The following is a 20,601-nucleotide window of genomic DNA, read 5'->3' as shown; positions in this document are numbered from 1 at the left end:
TGCAGAGGGGTGGGCACGGCCCTCGCCAGCCCTCCGGGGGCTGGGCCCGGGGGTGGGCGAAATGCTGGGCGTGCGTGGGGAGGGGGCGGTGGGCAAGGCGGCGGGGGGGGGGGAGCTCGTTTGCTCGCCGCGATTCACATCGCGCCCGCTACCCCGTCTCGTATGCATGCCTAGCCCAGGAATGGTGTAGTCAGCCCGTATCTGAATTATTTATAGACCCGTGCCAGCTGTTTTTTTTTTTTTTTTTTTTTTTTTTTTTTTTTTTTTCCTTCCTTGATTCCGCTTGTGTGCACTGTTGGGAAATGCGTTTTGCTTCCCTTTCTTCTCAATGTATTAATGCCTTTGTTGGGGAGCGGTTTTTATCGCCTTCAGACCCCTCTAATACAAAATTGATGCTTATTTTTCCCTTCAGGAAGGGGACGCTTTGAGGATAATCATGCTTCACAGAAGAACAGCACCGACCTCCAGTTGCTTTAAACACAACCTCCTCCACTAGGGCTCCAGGAAAAAAAAAAAAAAAAAAAAAAAAAAAAAAAAAAAAAAAGAATAATTACAAGAATAATCATTAAAAAGGTGAAAGGAATGCTTACTCTGGAATCTGCATTTGACGATCCTCACCACTCGTGCTGAATACCCTCTGAAGTGATTCTCTCCTGCTTTTGAATTTGCACCGCTTCGAGACGCAAGATTGCCACAAAGAATTCGCTATTTTTTTTTACGGCCAAATAGGATTTTTTTTAAACTCATTCCTCCACATTTGTCCCCCGACCCTTATTCTTCCTATGTGGATATGCAAGCAAGAAGAGGAGACTGGACATTCCCAACATGCTCTCTCCCTTGATCTGTCCGTCTAGAGGTTCTGCTTCTACAAACCAAGGTAGGGAAATTCCTGTTTCTGTGTTTCTGGTGGCAGCTTGTTTTCTGTACACAGGTTTGCCTGGGGAAGACCACTCACGGTAGAACAAAAGGTTTAGGGTTGCTTCTCTTAGCATCAGATACAGCAAAAGAAAATGAAGAAACATTCACCAGACATGTTGATTCTTCTAGGCTCATCAAATAGGATGGGAAGAGAAGGCGAGAGGGATGCTTTGAGTTGCATATCATGTAGGTGAATCGGTAGAAAGCCCCTTGTGATTTTTTTTTTTTTTTTTGGGGGGGGGGTGTGCAGGTGGGGTGGGGGAGACACGGGAGAAGGAACACAGATTTGGAGAAGGGTTAAAATGCCGATAATTCCTGTCCATCCATCCGCAAATTGTCTCTTTCTCTTCAGTGGTCCAGTGGCTCCTTGTCATGCTTTGATGAGAAAATAGAGCTCATTAGGAATACCAGTTCATAGAAACCTGCTTGTCGCGTGGAGGGTGGTGCATTATTTCAAACCCACGCCGGCCTCTTGATCACGAGCGGCCTAACGTGGGGGCCAGGGACCCGGGGTGCCGGGGCCGCCCCTGGCACCGCAGCAGGAGCCAGCCCAGTGCCGAGGCGAGCGCGCCTGCTTGCGTGGAGGTGAAGGGCTATTTTAAGTCCAAGCACGTCAAGAGACTTAACCTCAGCCTACGAGGTGCTGTATTCAGGCAACTTCACGGGTTTTAATTTATCCCTGGCCGCGGGGGCTAGCAGTGGGACATCGTGGCCCCTCTCTGCTGCACCACCCGCATCCCCATGCTGGCAGCCCCTTCCCCAGCCCTCTCTGGAGGGATGCAAAATGGCTATCGTGCTGTCGGTACGTGAGAGACACCGGTGCATCCCGACCGTAGTGTGCCATGTGAGTCTTTCTGTAAGATGGTGGCAAGACAAAGGGAGCGGAGCACCGTGGGGTGCGGGAGCGTGTGGCTGCCGTGCCTCACCACGAGCGCTGGGTGCAAGGTGTTGAACGTGTCGGGGCTGTTTTAAGTGTCCCCACTGCACGCCCCCATGCCGGGAGAGCAGTGGGGGGGACGGGGGCGAGCTGTCCTCCCCCCCTTCTCTTATCCCCACCATCAGCTCCAGTGTGGGCTCCCTGCAACCCACCTCCCCCTACACCAGACTGGAGGCCTTCAGTGGGCGAGAGAGGCCCCCAGCAGCAGCAGCAGCAGCAGCAGGAGGTGGGAGAGGGTCCGCATCCCACAGCCCCCTGCAGCCCTGCCAGGCGAGCTGGGGGCTGGGGCAGCAGCGGGGCCCCCGAAGCACCCAGAGCATCTGAGCATCCTGCGGTGGGGGCACGCTGCTGCCCGCCCCCTTGCTCGCCTTGGACCTGCCAGTGGCTCATTTTCCCTTTTCTGAGGGGTTTCACTGGGCTATTGTTAAAAACCAGGAGCCGTTCCCTGTCGAGGGGCTGAGAGCCACCTACCCTGCCATATTCTGACTGTGCTTCTATAAATATCTAAGGCTTCCCAGGGTTTATCCGCGCCTGGATCCTCCCTGCCAGAGAGCTCCCTCCCTCCCTTTCCCTCCGCAAGTGGGAGTAGAAAGTTTACCTGCGCGGAGCGAGGAGGGCGTGCGGGAGCCTTTTTCCCATTTTTGGGAGGAATTTCTCAGGCCCCACAGCTCGTGGCTGCTGCCGGATCCCCTGGGGACCCCGGCACCATCCAGGGTGAGGGGTGCTGCCCTCTCCCTCGTGTCTCATTTCCCCATGAGAGCCTCCAAAAGCACAACCCTTGGTGTGTGTGTGTGGGGTGTGGGGTGGGGTGGCTGGGAGGAGTGCATCCCCACCCCTCAAATGACCAGGGTGAAAGGAGAGGAGGGGAGGTGCTGGGGGAGCCTGTCTCAGCCCCCGCCCCAGGTTTCGCAGGGAGGTTGGAGGGCAGGGGAAGGATGCTGGGCCAGGCTGTGTGGTGCCCAGCGCCGCTTGATTTCAGCCCTGCCTGCAGGCACTGAGCTGGGTGGGCCCTGCATCCCCCTGTGGCACTTCCCAGAGGTGACCTGGGCCAGGTTTGGGCAGAGGTAGGGAGGGTGGCTGGGGAGGGGTCTTACAGCTCTGATGCCCACGAGGGCAGGCAGCATGGGCTGCATCCTCATCCCCTTTTACCTCCCAGTCTTTTGTGCTGCCACCTTTGCCTGGGATTTTTCCTCAATTTCCCTGCAAGCTCCAGTGTGGGCAAAAGGAGGAGCCCTCCAATACTGCCCCCCGCCGTCAAGCACAGTCACCCCCAGGTGGGTGCAAGCAGTGCAGAGCTGGCAGCTGGTCCCCCCTCCTTGGGCAGGCAGGGAGGTCTGGGTACACAGCACCCCTGGCTCAGGGGACCCCCATGCTGCCCCATTGCCCAAGCCCAAGGGAAGCAGAGCAGGGGCTCAGCACCCCAGGGTGTCCAGTGACCCAGCGTGCCCCAGCTGCAGCTCTGGGGAGCACAGCAGCCATGCGTGGGTGCAAGGCGCTCCGTAAGAGGGGAGCTCTGGGTATGGGTGACTTCCAAGCACTCTCCTACGCCGCCCCCAAAGAAGCAGCAGCTCGCGCTGCCTCCGCATCTCCCGCTTCTCTCTGGTCCCACACCACACCAGCTCATCTCCCAGTGCTGGGTGGGGGTCTCAGAGGGTTGGGATAGGGTGAAATGGGACAACAACCTGCGAGGTGAGACCCGCTTCAGCTTTCCCTTGGCTCTGCCTTGGTAGGCAGAGGTAGGTGTCAGCAGGGAAAGGTCTCAGCAGGAAAGAAGCATGATCACAGCCAGTGCTCCTCTTCCTGGGGACCCTGGACCGGTGACACACACCTGCCACACCTGCCCAGCACTGCATGCTCCAGTCCTGGTGCCTCTTGTGGTCCCTTTGTCAGTGAGCAGACCCCAGCTATCCTGGCCTGGTCAGGGTTCTCAGGATACCTGCATTGATGGCTGGGTTTTTATATCTGTGCACATAAGAAGGAGATGGGAATGCATGAAGGAGATGGAAATGCAGACCAGGGGTGAAAATCCAAACCCTTCATCCTCATCTAATCATTGAGGCTTTGATTTGTTTCATCTTCATTTTGGATTATCAATGGCCCCCTATAAAACCCCTATCAACCTAAAAACCGGCATTCCACCTCCAAACCCTTGCCTATAGAGGGAGGAGATGGCGACATTCGCTTCTATTTTTTGCCTTCTGCTGGAGCTCAGCTGGGGCTGTTTCTTGTGCTTGGTTTGGAAGAGGTCAGGTGGACACCGGCTCCAGCACCGGAGCCATTCTGCGCTAGTGCACGAAGACGTGCTTGGGTTCGGTTCCCTCACCGGACTCTTGTTGCCTGGGCTGGCACTGGGATTTGGTGCTTTAGCATTTAGTGTCTCTGCAGTAGCATGTGGGAGGTCTGGGTTTGATTCCCAGCGCTGTTTTCTCATTCCCCCAAGCTGGCAGAGGATGGGAGAGCTGTACAGACAGCACTGCTTGCCTCTGCAATGGGCTCCATTCCCCGCTCCTGTCTTTTACTCCTTAAGATGCGCAAAAGCTGCCTGTGAGATGGTCCAGTCCGAGGGCTGGTCTCTAGAGCTTTAATCTGCTTGGCCTTTAGGGATACCACAGCTCCACTCTGCCTGCACTCTGCTTCTCAGCATGGCTCAGTGGGCAGAGTGGGCAGCAGGGAAAGAGTTGTCTTGCAGTCTTGCATCTGGAGAATATATGAAGTTTTTTTTTTTATTTTTTTTTCTTTTTTTTTTTTTTATTTTCTTTGTTTAAGCTTCAATTTATCATGAAGAGATAGATCAGTTAATTGGTGAGATGCACTAGGTGGTCATTTTGAGAGAGATGGTTCCACGTACCCTGACTGCCTAATCTACAGTGGGATGCTGGTAGTATCCACTCAGCCTGGTATCTGGGCTCCTGGCCTGCCTGACTCTTCTGTGATTAGCCTTCTCTGAGATATGTTTGTACTTGACAGAAAAGCAGGGAGTGATTGGGAGAAAAATGGCTGATGTTATCTGCTATTGCCCTGATCCATCCTTTACTGACCCGTCCACAAGAATTTTTTCAACCACCATGAATGCAACTTATTCATTTAGTTGCTTTGCTACAGTCTAGCTACTGCCCTGGGTACCTCCCTGCATAAAATAAAATGGCAAAGTGAAGATCACAGCACTGAAATATGTAGAAAGGGAACAAGAAGAAAATAAGAGATTAAAAGCCAAGCATGCCTCTCCTGCTAGCATTGCTTCCTCTCTTCCTCTGAGCCTTGTGTTCCTGCTTCAGCTAAGTGCATTGTAATAGGAACTAAAAAGACCATTTCTCCAGCCATGAAGAGGACTACAGTGCCCCTCTGTCTTGTCTGCCTTGCTTCTCTGTTCATCCGAAGACAGGAGAGTAGGTTTCTGGCAGGTTTGGACTGACACTTGTTCTGGCAAAATTAGTGGCATGGTGCTGTCTGGGAGTCAGGAGACTGACCCAAACAGGTTAATATCAAAATTACCCTTTTTGTGTTGGAAAGAAAAATAATCCAAACCAACCCATGCCTAATAGTTCAAGAGCTCATGGCTTAAGCCACAAACCGCCAGCTCCCAGCTAGAGTCATGCATGGGCTTGTGAACTGGTGGCTGTAAAAGTCAACCAAGTGCACAGTCGGTGCAAACCAGGCTGTGTTACCGCCATGGTCCTGAGGTCACCTACAGAGAAAAAAAATAATCCATGTGCTCAGAAACAAATATGTGGCACTCGTCAGTGGGCAAACAGCACTGTGATCTTTGTCAATTCAAACCACGGCTAATTTGGACCTTTGAGGCAAGGCTGCGTCTTGTTTAGTGTTTGGTTTTCTTAGAAGCAGGAGAGAACACTGGCTGTGGGCAGGAGGAGAGGCTGACTGATGTTTCATTAATTCTTACACGTACACTGAATGCACTTAATGTGAGGGGAATAAAAATACTGCTTTCTCTGTACTCAGGGCCACTAAAATAGGGGAGAGGGAAAGGGTATACATTCTGAAACGCACAGCCAGCTGATGCTTCCTAATGCAGAGGGTACTTGCAGGCTGTGAGGTATGCTGGGTGGGTCTCTTTCCTTTCTAATGCAAAGACAATGTTTCAGAGCCAAAAATACACATAGATTGATTAAGCTTCTGGGAAAAAGAGAAATTACAAATGAGAGCATTGTTACTGGCTTAAGGTGAAGACCTTAAGCTGAGCCTCTCTAAGCTGAGACCTCTGTAGTGTTTTCTTGCTGTACCTCCATCCCCACTCACAAGAAAAATTCAAAACCACAAAGAATCACTGAAAGTGGCTCAGGTGAAGTGCTAGGTTGCCAGCTCTGAACACTGAAGATGCTTCCCCATTCCCCCAACACGTAGAATGTCATTGATGTTGGTGTGCATGGCTGTTCTGAAATATTTATAGGGAAGAAACACTTTATGGGGAAAAATGGGAATTTGATTTTCATGGTCTGTTTGGTAGTGTGTCTCTGCTGATTGATTACCACCAAAGCAGGCAAGGGGCCACCAACGTATCTGGCTTGAATAATCCATGAGATAATGTTCTGTTGTTCCTGCTCGTCCCTGGTGTGTTGGGCACACAGGAGCACATACGCAGCTGACTCTCCATGTGCCAAACTTCTAAGTTACTTCTGAAGGTAGCAGTCAGCCTGTACTAGTTTGTCTGCTTGTACCTATCTTGTTGTGAGATGGGAACAATTCTCTCATACCACACTCCTAGCCTGGATTTGAACTACCCATCAAGAAATGAATCACTCTAGGTACTACCATCCTTCATGGAACCTGTTCTCCAGTCCATGTGTGAGCTTTGTATGCAGTCTTCATTTGTACAAAATGGTGAAGCCGTATGTCTAGAATCTAATTAGGGATGTGGTTAAGCTTTACTTGGATAAGTGCACTCTGTTTGGGGACTGCAATTCCATGAGAGGGAAGGACTGGGGAGAGCGTGGGGGAATGAACAAAGACAATGATCACAGATCAGAAAAAACAAGACCTGTAAAGAAAGGCTGGAAGAGCCAGGCAAGTTCAGTTTGGAGAAAAGACAACAGTGGGTGTATGCCTAACTGTCTGCAAATATATAAAAGACCATTACAGAAAGAGGACAAGGGCCAATTATTCTCATTAGTCACCGAGGATAGATCAGGAAATAAATGAGTTTAAGATGAAGGAAAGAGAATACAGATTAAACATCAAATTAAATGATTACTGAAAGAATGGTTTAGGTGATAGTAGAAGATGCTGATAAACGTGGCAGAATGGCTGTGACTGAAGCTATTTAAAGCTAGATGTAGGTGCTGAACTATCAGGTTTGTATCTAATAAAGTCTGTCTCCAGTGAACCATAGATCATGATATTTGCATGACTAGCCAAATAACTTTGGATGAAAGTTAATGAGATAATTTGTTCTATGTGCAGGAGCGAGGGACTGACTGTCCCATTTGTGGAAACCCTCCCCAAGTGAGTGGGTCTGACACTGGCCCTGTGCTTTAAATCTCATTTGGTACATGTAGGAGTGAATATGATGGTGTTGACTGGTGCCACAGTTTGATTTCCATTCACAAAGTGTATCAGAAGCTCCTCAAAGATGTCCATTTTTCAAAACCTCTGGTATGTTGTGACAGCATGTCAAGACCTGTGGAACTGCTACAGCTTCAGTGTAGCAGTCTTTGCAAGGGGGGGGGGGTTTACAAACCTGTCATACATGATGTTTAGAATTCGCAGGTACAATTCTTGAATCCTGGTATAAATTGACCTCTTCTAGATTGAGACCATGTCCCTTTTGTTATGAAACTTCACCCCTTTGTAGACATTGTTTTCAAGGTTTTACATCCTTACAACGTCTAAGGGTGTAAACTATGCTTATGTGCCCAAACGTGATACTGCAAGGGGAGGTGACGTACACCATTGCATACCGAACAAAGTGAAAATAAATGCTTTGCCATTCTATGATGTCATTCTTCTGTCTTGCAAAATGAGCTACGGTTTAAAGGTGCCTTATCTTCACTCACCCTTGCTGCTTCCAGAAGATGATTTGAGGTTCTGGAGAGCTATAAGCATAGTGGTTTCTGAGAATCATTGCTTCGCTCAAGCGATCCTTTGCAGTTGCTTCTCTCTGTTGGAGGATTGCTCTGAGTTGGAGGGTCTTCCTGTGTAGAATTGGGGTTTGGATGGGAGGTCTTATTAATGGGTTCAGGGAAAGGTCTCCTCACTTTGAATCATTAGAGGTTCCCCTGCAGGTAGCTGAGAGAGCTGAAGGTGCCATTTTGAGACTGAATTCGGCTAGCACTGGAGGAATGTACAGTGTGACCGTAAGCCTATGCCAATTCATATCCTCTTGTGCATCAGCAAAAAGGGGTACTATGATACAAGTCCCCATATGATAAAACAGTTTTTTTAGCAAAGCATCAAGTATGTAACCCTTTCCTCTGACGTTTTTTGTGAGAATCAGGAGTTTTCTGTGCAGGTGTCCAGGACAAACTCAAACTCAACTGGAGGAAACGACATGCTAAGCTGTCTTTGTTATTATACTTGGATTAAACTTTTTTTTTCACCTCTTCTCCTAATCTTTTTGCTAGGGTTTCCATACACTGTTGAAGAGCTAGTACGCACAACTCTTTTTTGTGGACTTATTGTTTCTTGCATGTATGACCTCTGAAGAATTTGGAGGATTTTGCAAAAAGAAACAATTGCAAGGCTTATAAGTTCAGTATTTCAAAGCAGACCAGAAGGTGAGATGGTTACTAGGAACCAACTGAGACAGATAAGGTTTTGTGTCATGAACCTGCTGATAATTTACTAGCACAAATGCCATGTCCTACATCACAGCTGATTGCCTAATGAAGAGAAAATTGTTTTCAGGTGATAGGCATAATAGCCTAATGATATCTGGAGACAGCTGTGGCTGTGTATTGCTTCCAGCTATTGGCTATGAGGAGGACACAGAGGGATGTGAATAGGTGAGAAGAAAATCTTGAAATCTACTGTTGTAGCTTCATGTAATAAGGGACCGTGGTTCCTTCTGTTGTGTGGGCTCTCTGCCTCACCAGGATCTACTGCTGGGAATAAGGTCCTGGAAATGCCCTCTGATTCTGGGGACAATTCTAAATCTTCAGTTTAGGGGGGCTTTTGGAGCCTGGGTGGTGAGAAAAGTGGCTTCAGTGACGTGTGGAAAAGTGTATGTATGCTGACAGCCATTCCAGAGAAGGGTCACTGCTGTGGATCTAGTTGTGCCAGATAATGCAGAATGTTAGTTAACTGCAAATGACTAGGGGATGTTTGTCACTGGACTCTGCTGATTAATGCATTTCAAGTCCGTTGTGGTGGAGGAAATGCGCACAAATGCGCTAGTTCGCAACTACTTGTACGTAGGCATGTGGTTGCGTGGAAAGCACGCAGGAGCGATCTGCACGTCCCTGTGCCCCTCGCTCTCCTCCTCTATGTTTCTCTGGTATCGCTGGCTGCTGTAGTCACTGGCCTAAGCATCTCAGGGGAGATTCCCTCATGTCAGATGTGTTTCAGCAGAGTCAAGCTGAAACATCAGAGGCTGACAATCCCCAAAGGAGAGTCTAATGAAAGTGACAGAATGACGTAATTCGTTCTCTTAGTCTTTCCTCTCCAGCTCTTCATGTCTTTGGTACGACTTAAAATTTTCTTCTAATTTTATTACTGAACAAGTTAATATTATATTTAATTAGAAGTGCAAAGATAGCGTACTGAAACCTTGAAAGTCAAAGTATAAAAGCAGCTTGGATGTGGTCTGAGGTGCCACATATTCAAGTATTTTGAGAGGAAGCTTTTAAATTTCCATCTGGAAGTAACAAAGTGGTAAATGCCACAAAAGCATAAATGGAATCTTAGAAAAGACATTAAGATCGTTTCATTACGTGATGGGGGGCCTGTGCTCTAAACAGGAGGAGATAAAAGCTAAGTAGCTTAGAAAAATAGGATAGCTGTGGGATGGCTGCCTTGAAAGATATAGTGCTTCTGACAGAACGATCTCTCTGAATCCCTCGTTTGAAAGTTTGCAAAGAGTTATTATTTTCTGAAAAGTCGTCTTTTCTGAAAGTTTTGCAAGCATTCAAACCAGGGATTCAGAGTGAGCTGTAAGGATCGTGCTTCATTCCCTTTTAATTTGAACCGTTTCAATGGGAAGTAAAGGGTCTAAAAGGCTCTCTGAGCCACAGGGATCGGGGAACTTTGCAGGAGCTAAATGCCTATGCCTCTATGCTCTCTGAAGCAGGAGCTGCATGCCCGCAGTGGTGTCTGACATGATCAACTCTTTCTGTGCAATGCTTGCTTTTTTTTTTGACTGGAGGGAAGAATAACTTTCAAAGACCAGGAGGCATACAGTGGAAGATGACTGTTGGTTAATTACATACCTCACGCTTTTTGTTAGGACATTAAGGTGAAATTGTGTTCCTTGTTCATTGCTTCTCGGAGAAACCCCTGATTTCAGCTTGTGACGTCAGAGATAGTGATTAAGACTTCTGACACGAGAGGTTTGTCATGAAGGAAACATGGAAGAAAATGGATTTACTGCCCCACAGAAAAATATCAATTTCATAGATTTTGCTATTTCTGTGCCAAAATTAATTAGAGCGCTTGATATGTTTTCATTTAAAAACAAAAACAAACAAACAAAAACACAAAACAAGACAAATAAAACACCAACAAGCAAAAAAAAAAAAAAATGGAGAAAAGCACAGAATGCTTAGCAGCCTCGTAAGCAGAAAAGTGGCTGGGTTTTAGGTGATATGTTCCCGTTCTGCGCATTTTGGAGCGGGGACTTGTTCTAGCCAACTTGAGGGCCTGGGCTCCTGGGTCCTCTGCAGTAATGCTTTCTCAGTTGGAACTTTTCCAGTTGGAGCTGTTCTACTTTATATAAATGCCTATTCATTGCGCTGGAGAGGGAGCGCTCTAAAGACTGGGTTGTGGAGGTAGTTTGTTTCTTTGGCCTGGTATAAAGTAATTACTTTATATGAAGGGAAATGACTTCAGTGTGAAAGAAATGGAGAAGCAGTCTCCATAGCCCAGAGGCTGTGGATTCCTCTGAGATATGGGAGACACAGGAGCTAATTACTCCTCCAAACTAGCAGTGCAAGTTTGTTCTTGTTCTGCTTTGGGTGCATTTGTATTTTGCTATCACAACAAATTTTTTATTTTTATTTTTTTGCGTCCAGCTCCAGTGCTGACTCCAGGTGGGAGAAAATGTGATGGGAGGAGGTGAATTCCCAGGGAACCAAGACGTTATCCTCAAGCAATTGCTCTTAAACAAAGGATGAGGGATGAGAACTACAGAGACTCTGTGACAGGAAACCAGAGTTATTGAAAATTTTTCTCATTTCTATGGTGTGCAGGCAGCTCTTTAAAGCTGTATCTAGATCTTTAAAATCACTTGAGATTTTCATTCCTGCAGTTTGTATTCCTTAGTGTATCCCCTCTAGTTGTTCGTTATATGTTGGCTTTTATGAGCTTGGTGAGATATTTGACTTTTATATAGGAAGGGGAGTGTTTGCAAAGCTAAGGCTAACTATGGGAGACTTCTTTCCAGAGGTTCTCCACTGAGTCAGAGGAGAAAGAGCAGGGGGTGTCCTTTGAAGGGCAGCATAGAACAGGAGCCCGGTGGATGTGCTCCAGCTTGCTCTTTGGAGGAACTAATCTCTCTTGACTACAAAGACAGCTATGCAGGCAAGCTTTCTGAAGGACTTTAAGACAACAGTTTGATCTGTGTATGTGTGTGTTAAGGGTGTATTACTAGGTTGGGGGCTGGAAGAAGCATGAGCTGTATTAAATTAACCCTCTTTCACCACCCAGTTTGGAACAGTCAGGAGCCAGGAGGAATCAAAAGTCTACTAAGCCTGGGTCCTATGCTGTGTATTTTTCTACTGTAAGAAAATTGGCTACTCGATAGTCCATCTCTTTTTGAATATGAAGGTTTGGAGATCCCTCAGTCTGGTTCTGATGTTAATGGTTCCCAAATGTGATTTGAATTTTCAAGAAACAGTAATGTGTATATAACTGATTCGTTACTGGGCTGTGTGAACTGATCTCTGGACTCCTCTGACCTTAGCTTCAAGCCACAGAGTAGCAAGTTAGCAGAAGAGCTCCCTTGACGTGACCAGGTATCATAGGGCTGGTCCTTGGCATCCCACAGAGAACTGTCCCTCAGGATGCTGCAGGAAAGTTAGGGAGAGATGGACAGGGCTTACTTCATCATTGGCAAGTGCTTCCTGGGAGGGAGCTGGTATAAGAATAACATTTAATAATGCATCTTTGTACATCTCTGCCTGCATGTATTTAGAAGCAGTGCCTGTTTCCACCAAGGCAGATGTTTCATAAGAAAATACTGCTTGCATGATGAAGCATAAAAATCGAACAAAACAGAAAATTAGTGCTAAGATTTGCCCCAGCAGTCTGTGTCCTCTTAAGTGCATAGGGTAATACAGATATCTGTGTATCTTCTCTGAAATGATACTGTAGTTTGGCAGCTGTGGCAGAACAAGTTGTGATGTGTACCCTTCAGAAGGATTTAGCTGCAGACTGGAGACTGGACACAATACCCCTTTGAAATTGGGTAGAATCTTGGCATTGGCTCTGCTGAGGTCTGGACCAATTTTGGGTACCTGCTATGTGGTACTAGACACAAGTACCTTCAATATATATGTTTTTTGAATCAGCTTCATTTCAAAGTATTATTTTTTATAAACTCCTTTGTGGTTTTCATTTGAAGAGAATCTCAGTTATTGAAGTATTTTCTAGGTTGCTGTTTTGATGCCTGCAGTGAATGCCGTATAGATTCTTGATATTAGCTACATACAGTGGCTGCTACGTCTTGTCTTTTGCATTTGATAATTTCCTTATTTTTTCAAGCATTATGTGGCATGATTTTTAGTGATAAGCAACAGATTCATCTATGTTTCTTTTGCTGTATAAATAATTGTGTTTTCAGGACAACGTATTGGATTGTTTTTCCTGCAGTATAAAACAGCAGTAAGTATAGAATATGGTTGAGATTCAGTTTGGGGATCAGATTAAGTTGTGTCATGTTCCTTCCCCCAAATCCTCATGGACTGTGTCTGGAAGAGAAAAATCAATGACTGGTAAGAACTGCTTAAAATGGCTGTATTTGGCATCACTGTGTTTTCCGTTTGAACACAATCTGAGACTTTTAAAGCAACTTAATGGTATTTTCTTATAATCTGAATGACTTTGGAGGAACAACATAAAGGCATTTTAAATATTGTAGCACAAAACTTGCTGGAAAATCAAATAATTTGATTTTACCATCAGAGATCTAGAGGGAGAAGGAAAAATAAAGGTTTAAAGACCTAAATTCCCTTTAAAACTCCTCATTTCCTTTATTATAGAATGAAAGAATATTCAGTGAGATTGAAGAAAAGAGCAGAAAGAGTGTTTAGTCCAGTGCTACTCGTGAATATGATGAACTTACACCTTGTTTAGGTGAAGCCTGGGGTTTAGAGAAGTTCATATGCAAAGAGTTATCTTGAACCTTGGTGTTACTGAAACATCATGTCTGTTACACCTGCTAAAAAAAATATAACTTGGATGAAAGAATCCAGAGGTATGCTGTCATTTCACTGAACAAACTAGCTATATAGAGAGAGCAAATCTTGAGTAGAAGCAGCAGGTTAGGCTGTGTCTCTTAATATTGCTGGAAATAAGATATTATACATTCATATCAGTAAGCAGAAAAACATACTGGGAAAGAGCTTTGCAATCTTGAGCACTACTTGCAGTATGCTGAGTGGATGAAGCTTTTTTGGTGCAAAACCAGAGGGCTTAGAGAAGATGTAATTGAGAATTGTCTCTTCTTGCTAAAGCAAGATGGTGAGAGCTGTTTTAAGATTTTTCTTGGCCATAGGCAGCTCCCAGGTGGTTGAAGCCAAGCTGACCTTCTCCATCCTGGCAGAGCTGGTCTAGTATATGCTGATCAGCATTTGGCAGAAAGTGCCCATCCTTGGTCTCTGCCAGAATCAGGTGGGTTGGCTGGAGGTCCTCTCCTCTAGATGCATGCATAAGTCTAGTCTCTGTTTTGGGCTAAAAGCATCCCTAGATCTTCTGACCTAGCCTCCTCCAAGGAGGACCCGTTGGCTTCAAGTCAGTGCAAACTGTAGAGGTGAGAGTGTGCATCTGTGCCCTCTTGCATTTTCTGGACATCCAAGGAATGGGTACTCTTTGTGGCTTTGTACTTTTATTCAGTCCACTTGATTTTTTCCTCTGCTCAAACTGATCCTGTTACTTGTAGCTAAGATCTTTGTGATGGTGCTAAATGCTGTCATAAATCCAGCCAATTCACATGCTCTGTGGCTTTTCAAGTGATTTGAGTTGTGCTAAGCCTCTTCTCTCACTCCTTTCTGTTGGCAGATAAGATGGAGAAATTAAGCAAAAACTCCTTCTTGCTGCTGGTGTGGAGGAAGTGGGTTGACATGGGTCGTGAGAAGAGGTGGTGGCAGATTTATGCACCTCCTTGGACTTTCACTGGCAGTAAATTGCACTCCGATCCTGGGAAAGCCTGGACCATGAGGGACGGAGAGAACTGGCTCATAAATTTCCCTGCACCAGCAGTATATATGCATGGGAGAGGGTAGGAGGGAGTTGCCAATGTGTTCCCCCCCCCCCCCCCCCCAGTTTTTGTTGGGAGAGGAAGCCTGGTGCTGCAGCCTGCTTTGTGCAAGTAGGCAACCTTCCCTGCACCTAAGGACCTAGAGCAGAGGGGTGCAGGGACAAACAGAGGCACAGCAGCAAGGACCCCCCGCCTGCTTTGTTTAGAAACTGCTGAGCTGCAGCTGCCCTGTGGCCAGGGGAAGCAGGACTGTGCTGAGCAGCATCTCCCGCATGAAGCTGAACTGCCGCGGAGGCGATGCATCAATGCTGCCCTCACCTTCCCCTTGCTCCTCCATCCTCCTTTGCCTGCTCCTCCAGGTTAGAGACACACAGTTTGGTGCCATCCCCACCAGCTGGGGTGGTTTGCACAAACCTCACAGTTTGCACAAGTCTCACAGAAAGGCTTTCAAGAAGCCTTCTTCCCCCGTCCTTTGGGATGAAGGAGGGGAGCCTTGACACATCCATTTAGGAAGCTAATGCACAGGTTATATAGGAAGGTGCTGTGCTGCTTTGAGGGTGCATACTGAGAAAGGCAGCATTTCTGCCTGCATGCTAGTGGCACATTTGCGTGATGCTGAAGTTGTACCTGTCCACTGCTCCCTGCTGCTCTTTCAGGGCTTTGCACAGCTCTCCAAGGGCTACTGTTTTTTTCTGAGAGCAGCGGGGCCTGATGCGAAACCCTCATGCAGTGACACGATGCTGATATGCTACCAAAGCCCAGCTGCAGCATTGGAAAACCCTTTGGCAGTTTTCGATGAGGGGCTGATGCTGAGGAGAGGTGTGTGAAAAATCCATATTGTCTTGTGAATTTAGGGATGCGCTGTGGCTTCATTCTGATGACAAACCCCGTGCCTTTTCTTTGTGAGAGTATTTCCATTGGAAATCAAAGAGATTTGAGATATATAGCTGGCTAAGCAGTCATACCTCAGAATAGGATTTGGGGATTAGCAGAGTGGATAATAAATTGAATAGTAGGAGTTAAAATCAGACTGCACTTGTAAAGAAAGCAAAGATGAGAGGTACACCCCTGGAAAGCAGTAATGCCAGAAATGATGCTGGGGTTACACTGGTGAGCAAATGAGATATGGGCTTGCAATACAATGCAGCAGCAAAGAAGCTGATGTGATTTCTGGGTTGCATAAACAGAACTATTGCATCTTGGAGCAAGGAAATGTTTTCTACATGTTTATACTTGTGTTTAATATGCCTGCTCTGAACATACCTAGGCTATCGAGTTCATTTCTGGAGAACTCAGTGCCCCAAAGATGGCAGCAAATTAGAACAAATTCAGTAGAGCAACAAAAATGATTAAGATGCTGGAGGGATTGATCTAAGAGGGGAGATTAAAGTAACTAATTACATTTAGCTTGGCCAAATGACAATTAAAAGGGAGATGTGATGACTGCCTTAAAGTGTGTGCTTAAGAATGTAAACACTGCAGAGAGGGAAAGGGAGTGAAGAATCGTGGAGCACTGCTGCTTCAATGCCTGGTCTGCACGGCACGGGGAGCAGTGCAGGTGCCGAAGCAGAACCAGAGGAGAAGGAGCTGTAACCAAACAATAGCAGGAGAGCGAACATGAGCAAGCACTGAATAGACAGTATGGTCCCTGCTGTGCAATGTGGCAGAGGGTAAAGCACTGCTGGTGGTCTCAACAAAAGTAGCCTTGGGAGCTTTGCTGTAAGAGAAGAGGAGGGGAAGGATTCAGCATTCCCAAGAGTCCTCCCCATCCAATTTGCAGGGCACAGGGTGAAACTATCTGCATGTCCTTTTGCCTGCGATTATGCAGCATTGCATCTGTCTCAGGGTGTGGTTTCTTTAATAAAAGCCTTCCCAGCTTTCACAGGCTGGAGGGGGAGCAAGCCAAAGGGATGGGGTTGGATGCTGTCAGACATGAAGTCCTGTAGGAAAGTCTTTCAACGGCATGTTCGGTCTAGGGGAACAGCAGCTGTGGGTGGAAGCCTGACTGTCAGCAATCCAAAAAGGACTGTTATAAAAAGAGGACAGGGGCCAATTATTCTCTTTAGTCACTAAGGATAGATCTGGAAGTAAGTGGACCTGTAGCTGAAGCTACAAAATGAGGATCCCTGTGAGAGAGAGTCTAAATGTTAGGTGGCACAGAGGCTAGGAGGGGAGTTGTGAGTATAGATACCGGGGGTGACCGTAGACACCCACTTACAAGCAGATGACACAGGCATCAGGAAATCAATCTCATTTCAGCAAGGGGGTGGTGCCCAAACCCAGCTGCTCTACCATGTAGGGCTCATCTAATTTCAGTGATTTTAGAGTATTTAAAAGGCTTTGGGGCTTGTAAACGAGCTGGTGCTATGGTGCTTTTTCTGTGCAGGTTATTTGTTTAGGACACGTTTGTTAATGTTTCTGTTTAATTATGTTTTTGTCTTTGATGATGCATCTGTTTGAATGCTTCCTTTTGCAATGGAGGGATTACAGATGAAACGCATGCTTTTTACTAAAAAAAAAAAAAAAAAGGCAATGAGAAACTAGTTCCAGTGAGAGTAGATTAGCTGTTCTTTTTCCTTTTTGGTGTGAACCTTTCTTGAGGTATGAAATAGCTTAATTAGCTTAAAGAAAAAAAAAACCTCTATGCAGTAATATATCTCCTTGTTTTGACAAGCCCAGGAAAATATCAAAAAGCAGAAGCTCTTCTCACAGTGCTTCTCATGTAGTTGTACCTAAGAAATCCTGCACATTTTCTCATAGAAAGTCCATTTTTTTCAGATGCCAGGTGGCTATTGCATGCCTGGAAATGTTAATTTCCTGAACTGCTTTTAAAAGTGAGCAGTGGGGAATCTCTGAGGGAAATGAAGAGGTGAGGATGAGAAGAAGAGCCACGCGTCTGCACAGCATCTCAGCTGGTGGCTCCAGTCTCTCTGGGTAAATGGCTCTGTCGTGCCTGATGTAAAGAGCATCACAAATTTATTCTTTTGTGATACCCAATTGGAGGGCTGTTTGTAAAATAAATGCTTCAGATTTGTTCCCTGTGTGAGAGCAACTGTGTCCCAGTGACATAGCTAGTTCCTGGGCAATTTTAAGAAGGATTTCAAAGAGTGACAGGAACCCAGCATCAAGGAAACAGATTTTTGCTGTAAACTCAGAAGAACACCTTTTTAAGGCAAAGGCTGAAGCACTGCAGGCAAGTGGAGTAATGCTGTCCTGGGCTACAGAGAAGACTAGTCTTGCGGTGTAGATAGGAGGCAGGTCAGAGGGATCCCATATCTGACTTTTCTATGGATTATTCATGGCGCTTATTCAGTTAATAAATAGCTGTTCTCATTAAAGTCGTTTCCCTTCCCTGCCCCAGCAGTTTGTTCCTGCAGCAGTTTAGTGATGTCATGCAAACCCACTGTCGTTGCTGTATCTGGCTGTCACTGACACGGCTGGAGCGCAGGCACCTCTCCTGCCTGTCCAGCTACAAGCAGTAGCCTCCTGTGAGCATGGCCAGCTGGGGGCAGCCACATCTAAAACAGGATTTTGTCAGATCCCACGGGCAAATTGCCCAGCATATGTGTTCATCTGTGGGTTGGGATGAGGGACATGCATACGGCAAAGCTGTGTTCTGAAGTCATGCTTTCTTTTGTGTTTGTGAGGTCCACGGGACTTTGGAGCTGATGATGCCATAGAAAAATACTTGCTCTTCAGTTGGTCTTGACTTGCAGAGCTCTATCCTTGGCATTCTTCAGTGGTTTGGCACTTTCTGAAAGAAATAAAGCAGGACCATTGTACAGAGCAGTAGAGCACTTCTCAAAGCATATTCTGATGAAGTCAGCTCCTTGAACAGCTGTGACATGGACAGGGAAGCAGCCAGAAATACAAAAAGGGAAATGTCATGGGAGACTCATGCTGGGGAATAGCGCTCTATGATGGGGCTCTAGTCCTGCAAGTAAGGAAGGTATTGGTGCTGTGTTACCTCCCAGGCTCCCAAGGCTCAGCAGCCAGTGTTAGATTTGCAGATGTCCTACGTGGTACAGGATTTTAGATACAGCCAAATCCTGTGCCCTTTGTGAAATAACCATGGGGCATGTTGTTTTCCTCTACACTTTCATAATAACTTTTAACTACCTGTGTATATATTTATAGGTAATTCTATGTTTTTATCCTTTGGAAGGTGGCTGCTGGGCTGGTGAAATTCATGACTTGTTAGTGCCAGTGCAGTGTCCACTCTGTGCCCAGAATCTGTAGGGTCTGTACAAAGAACCACATCCCTGTTGCTGGTGTGCTGGATGATGGTGAAGAACTTGGTCTGGGTCTCTATACAGAAGAGCATCTTTATCTTTAAGTTAGCTTTGTAAAAATTAAGCTGTTACATCTGAAAAATAGTGAAGACTTAATTCCAAAAATGGATATGTATAAGCAATACGAGAGGATTAAGAAGAAATTCTTCCCCCCACCCTGAGTGTCTCAGAATGGCCAGAAGCCTCTGAGAAGAAGCTGGAGTGGGGCTGTGGTTTGAAAATGCAAAAACTTTGCCTAGATGACATCCTTCTTCTTTGTGAAGCTCCAGAAAGGGGCTGTCTGGGAGCACAGACCCAGCTTGGGTACTGGCTTAGGGAGAGCAGAGCTGCCACAGACAGCAGCTGCTCTGGAGGTTGTGTATAGGGCATAAGCAAGCAGGAATTGCCATGGATGCTCAAATGCATGCATGTACATGCTCCTGCTAGCAGCTGGCTGTCCTGTTGTCCCCTTGCTGCACTGCACTACTGGCTGATGAGGTTTTCTGCCCCAAAGGGCCACATACCTGTGTACACCCAGCCAGTCCTACTGTGCTCACGTGTGTGAGCACTGGGCAGCACCAATGTAGGGTGTTGTGACCTGCTACCTGCCTGACAGGAGGTAGAAGCTGATCGCTAGAGGCAACCATTGGTCTACTTCAGACTGGCTTCAGGAGCTACATGCAGGGAAGTACAGGCCATCAGAGATGCAACTTCAATGTACACACACTACTGTGTGACTTTATAGTGCTCGAGAGGCATGGACTTTATTGTATGAGATCTCTGAGCAATATCTTGTCATTTCTGAAGAAGATACTCATTATACCCACCTTCCATGTGTCCCTCAGCTTGCAGTGGGAGCCAATGTACATAAACCATGCCTTTCCCATACTCTTTTTCTCCTGGTTTTAAATATCCATCAACCTTTTTTTTTTTTTTTTTTTCCCTCCTCCTTATGCAGTGCTGCTGGTAGGAAAAGCTGATGGCACCCAAGGTGAATCACTACATGTTGATGTATTTACTTTACCTGTTGCTCTGTGGAAGCCTGCGATCCAGACACGGAGGCTTTAACGGCTCCCTGCCAATCAGATTAAATATTTAGCAGCAATAGGTTCTGGGCATCACATTCCTGACAGTGTGTTTTCATGCATCATTTGCTGTAAACGTTGGGAGACTTTTAGCTACAGTTTGCAAAGTAGCTGTCTCTCCCTTCTCTCTACTATTTTCACTGTTCCTCTGACTTCACCCTCATTCTTGGCTCCACTTTCTCTGCCCTTCTGTGTCCTTCCCCCTGGCTTTTCCCCCCTCTTTCTCTAATCATTATTTGCTGCTGTGTGGTTGTGTATGCTGCACCTGGAATGGATGGCTGAGTGTGATAGAGTGGAAGCACTGACTGCATCTAGCTGAGCATTCCCACTTCAGAAAACCTAACATGACTGGAGGCGGGTGCAGGCTGATGGCTTTCTGGGGAGTGGGTACCCCTTGAGCCAGGGAAGCACCCTGAGAACAAGGAAAAAGAAACCTTCTCCTTCATTCCTCTCTCCATCATACAGCTCTTTGTGTGTGTGCCAGTTTAGGGCTGTGACTATTGGGCAACCTCTTTTAGGTCCATTTCTGGATGAAAACTTAGAAGAGGGAATGGGCCCAGTCATCCAATGGGAAACACAGGCATATCCATCCCCTTTGGTGTCCCCCTGTTTCACCAGTGGTGGGCTTGCAGATTTCTGAGTCAGCTATGCCCACACAATTGGCTGACACTCATAGTATGGTGATGATGACCACCAAAACCAAAAATCCAGTCAAGATGGGGTAGGAGAGGAGGGGGGGGGACAGCTCCAGCTGAGGTTTCTATATGTGATTGTATTTTCTATGCTGCCAGAGGTCTGCCTGCT

At 46.5% G+C, this 20,601-nt stretch overlaps 1 protein-coding gene across 1 annotated transcript in view; it reads left to right on the top strand.

The window, feature by feature from the left end:
* Positions 1-317: 317 nt before the first annotated feature.
* Positions 318-20,601, top strand: part of GRIN2B (glutamate ionotropic receptor NMDA type subunit 2B) — a gene marked incomplete at its 3' end in the record, with an annotated part of 196,202 nt that continues 175,918 nt past the window's right edge. The window contains exon 1 of the mRNA XM_082757113.1: positions 318-877. The remainder of the gene's footprint in view (positions 878-20,601) is intronic.

The sequence above is a fragment of the Aythya marila genome (assembly GCF_965140915.1).
Source record: "Aythya marila genome assembly, chromosome: 1".
Classification (NCBI taxonomy): Eukaryota; Metazoa; Chordata; class Aves; order Anseriformes; family Anatidae; genus Aythya; species Aythya marila.
This window is presented reverse-complemented; position numbering and strand designations above follow the sequence as displayed.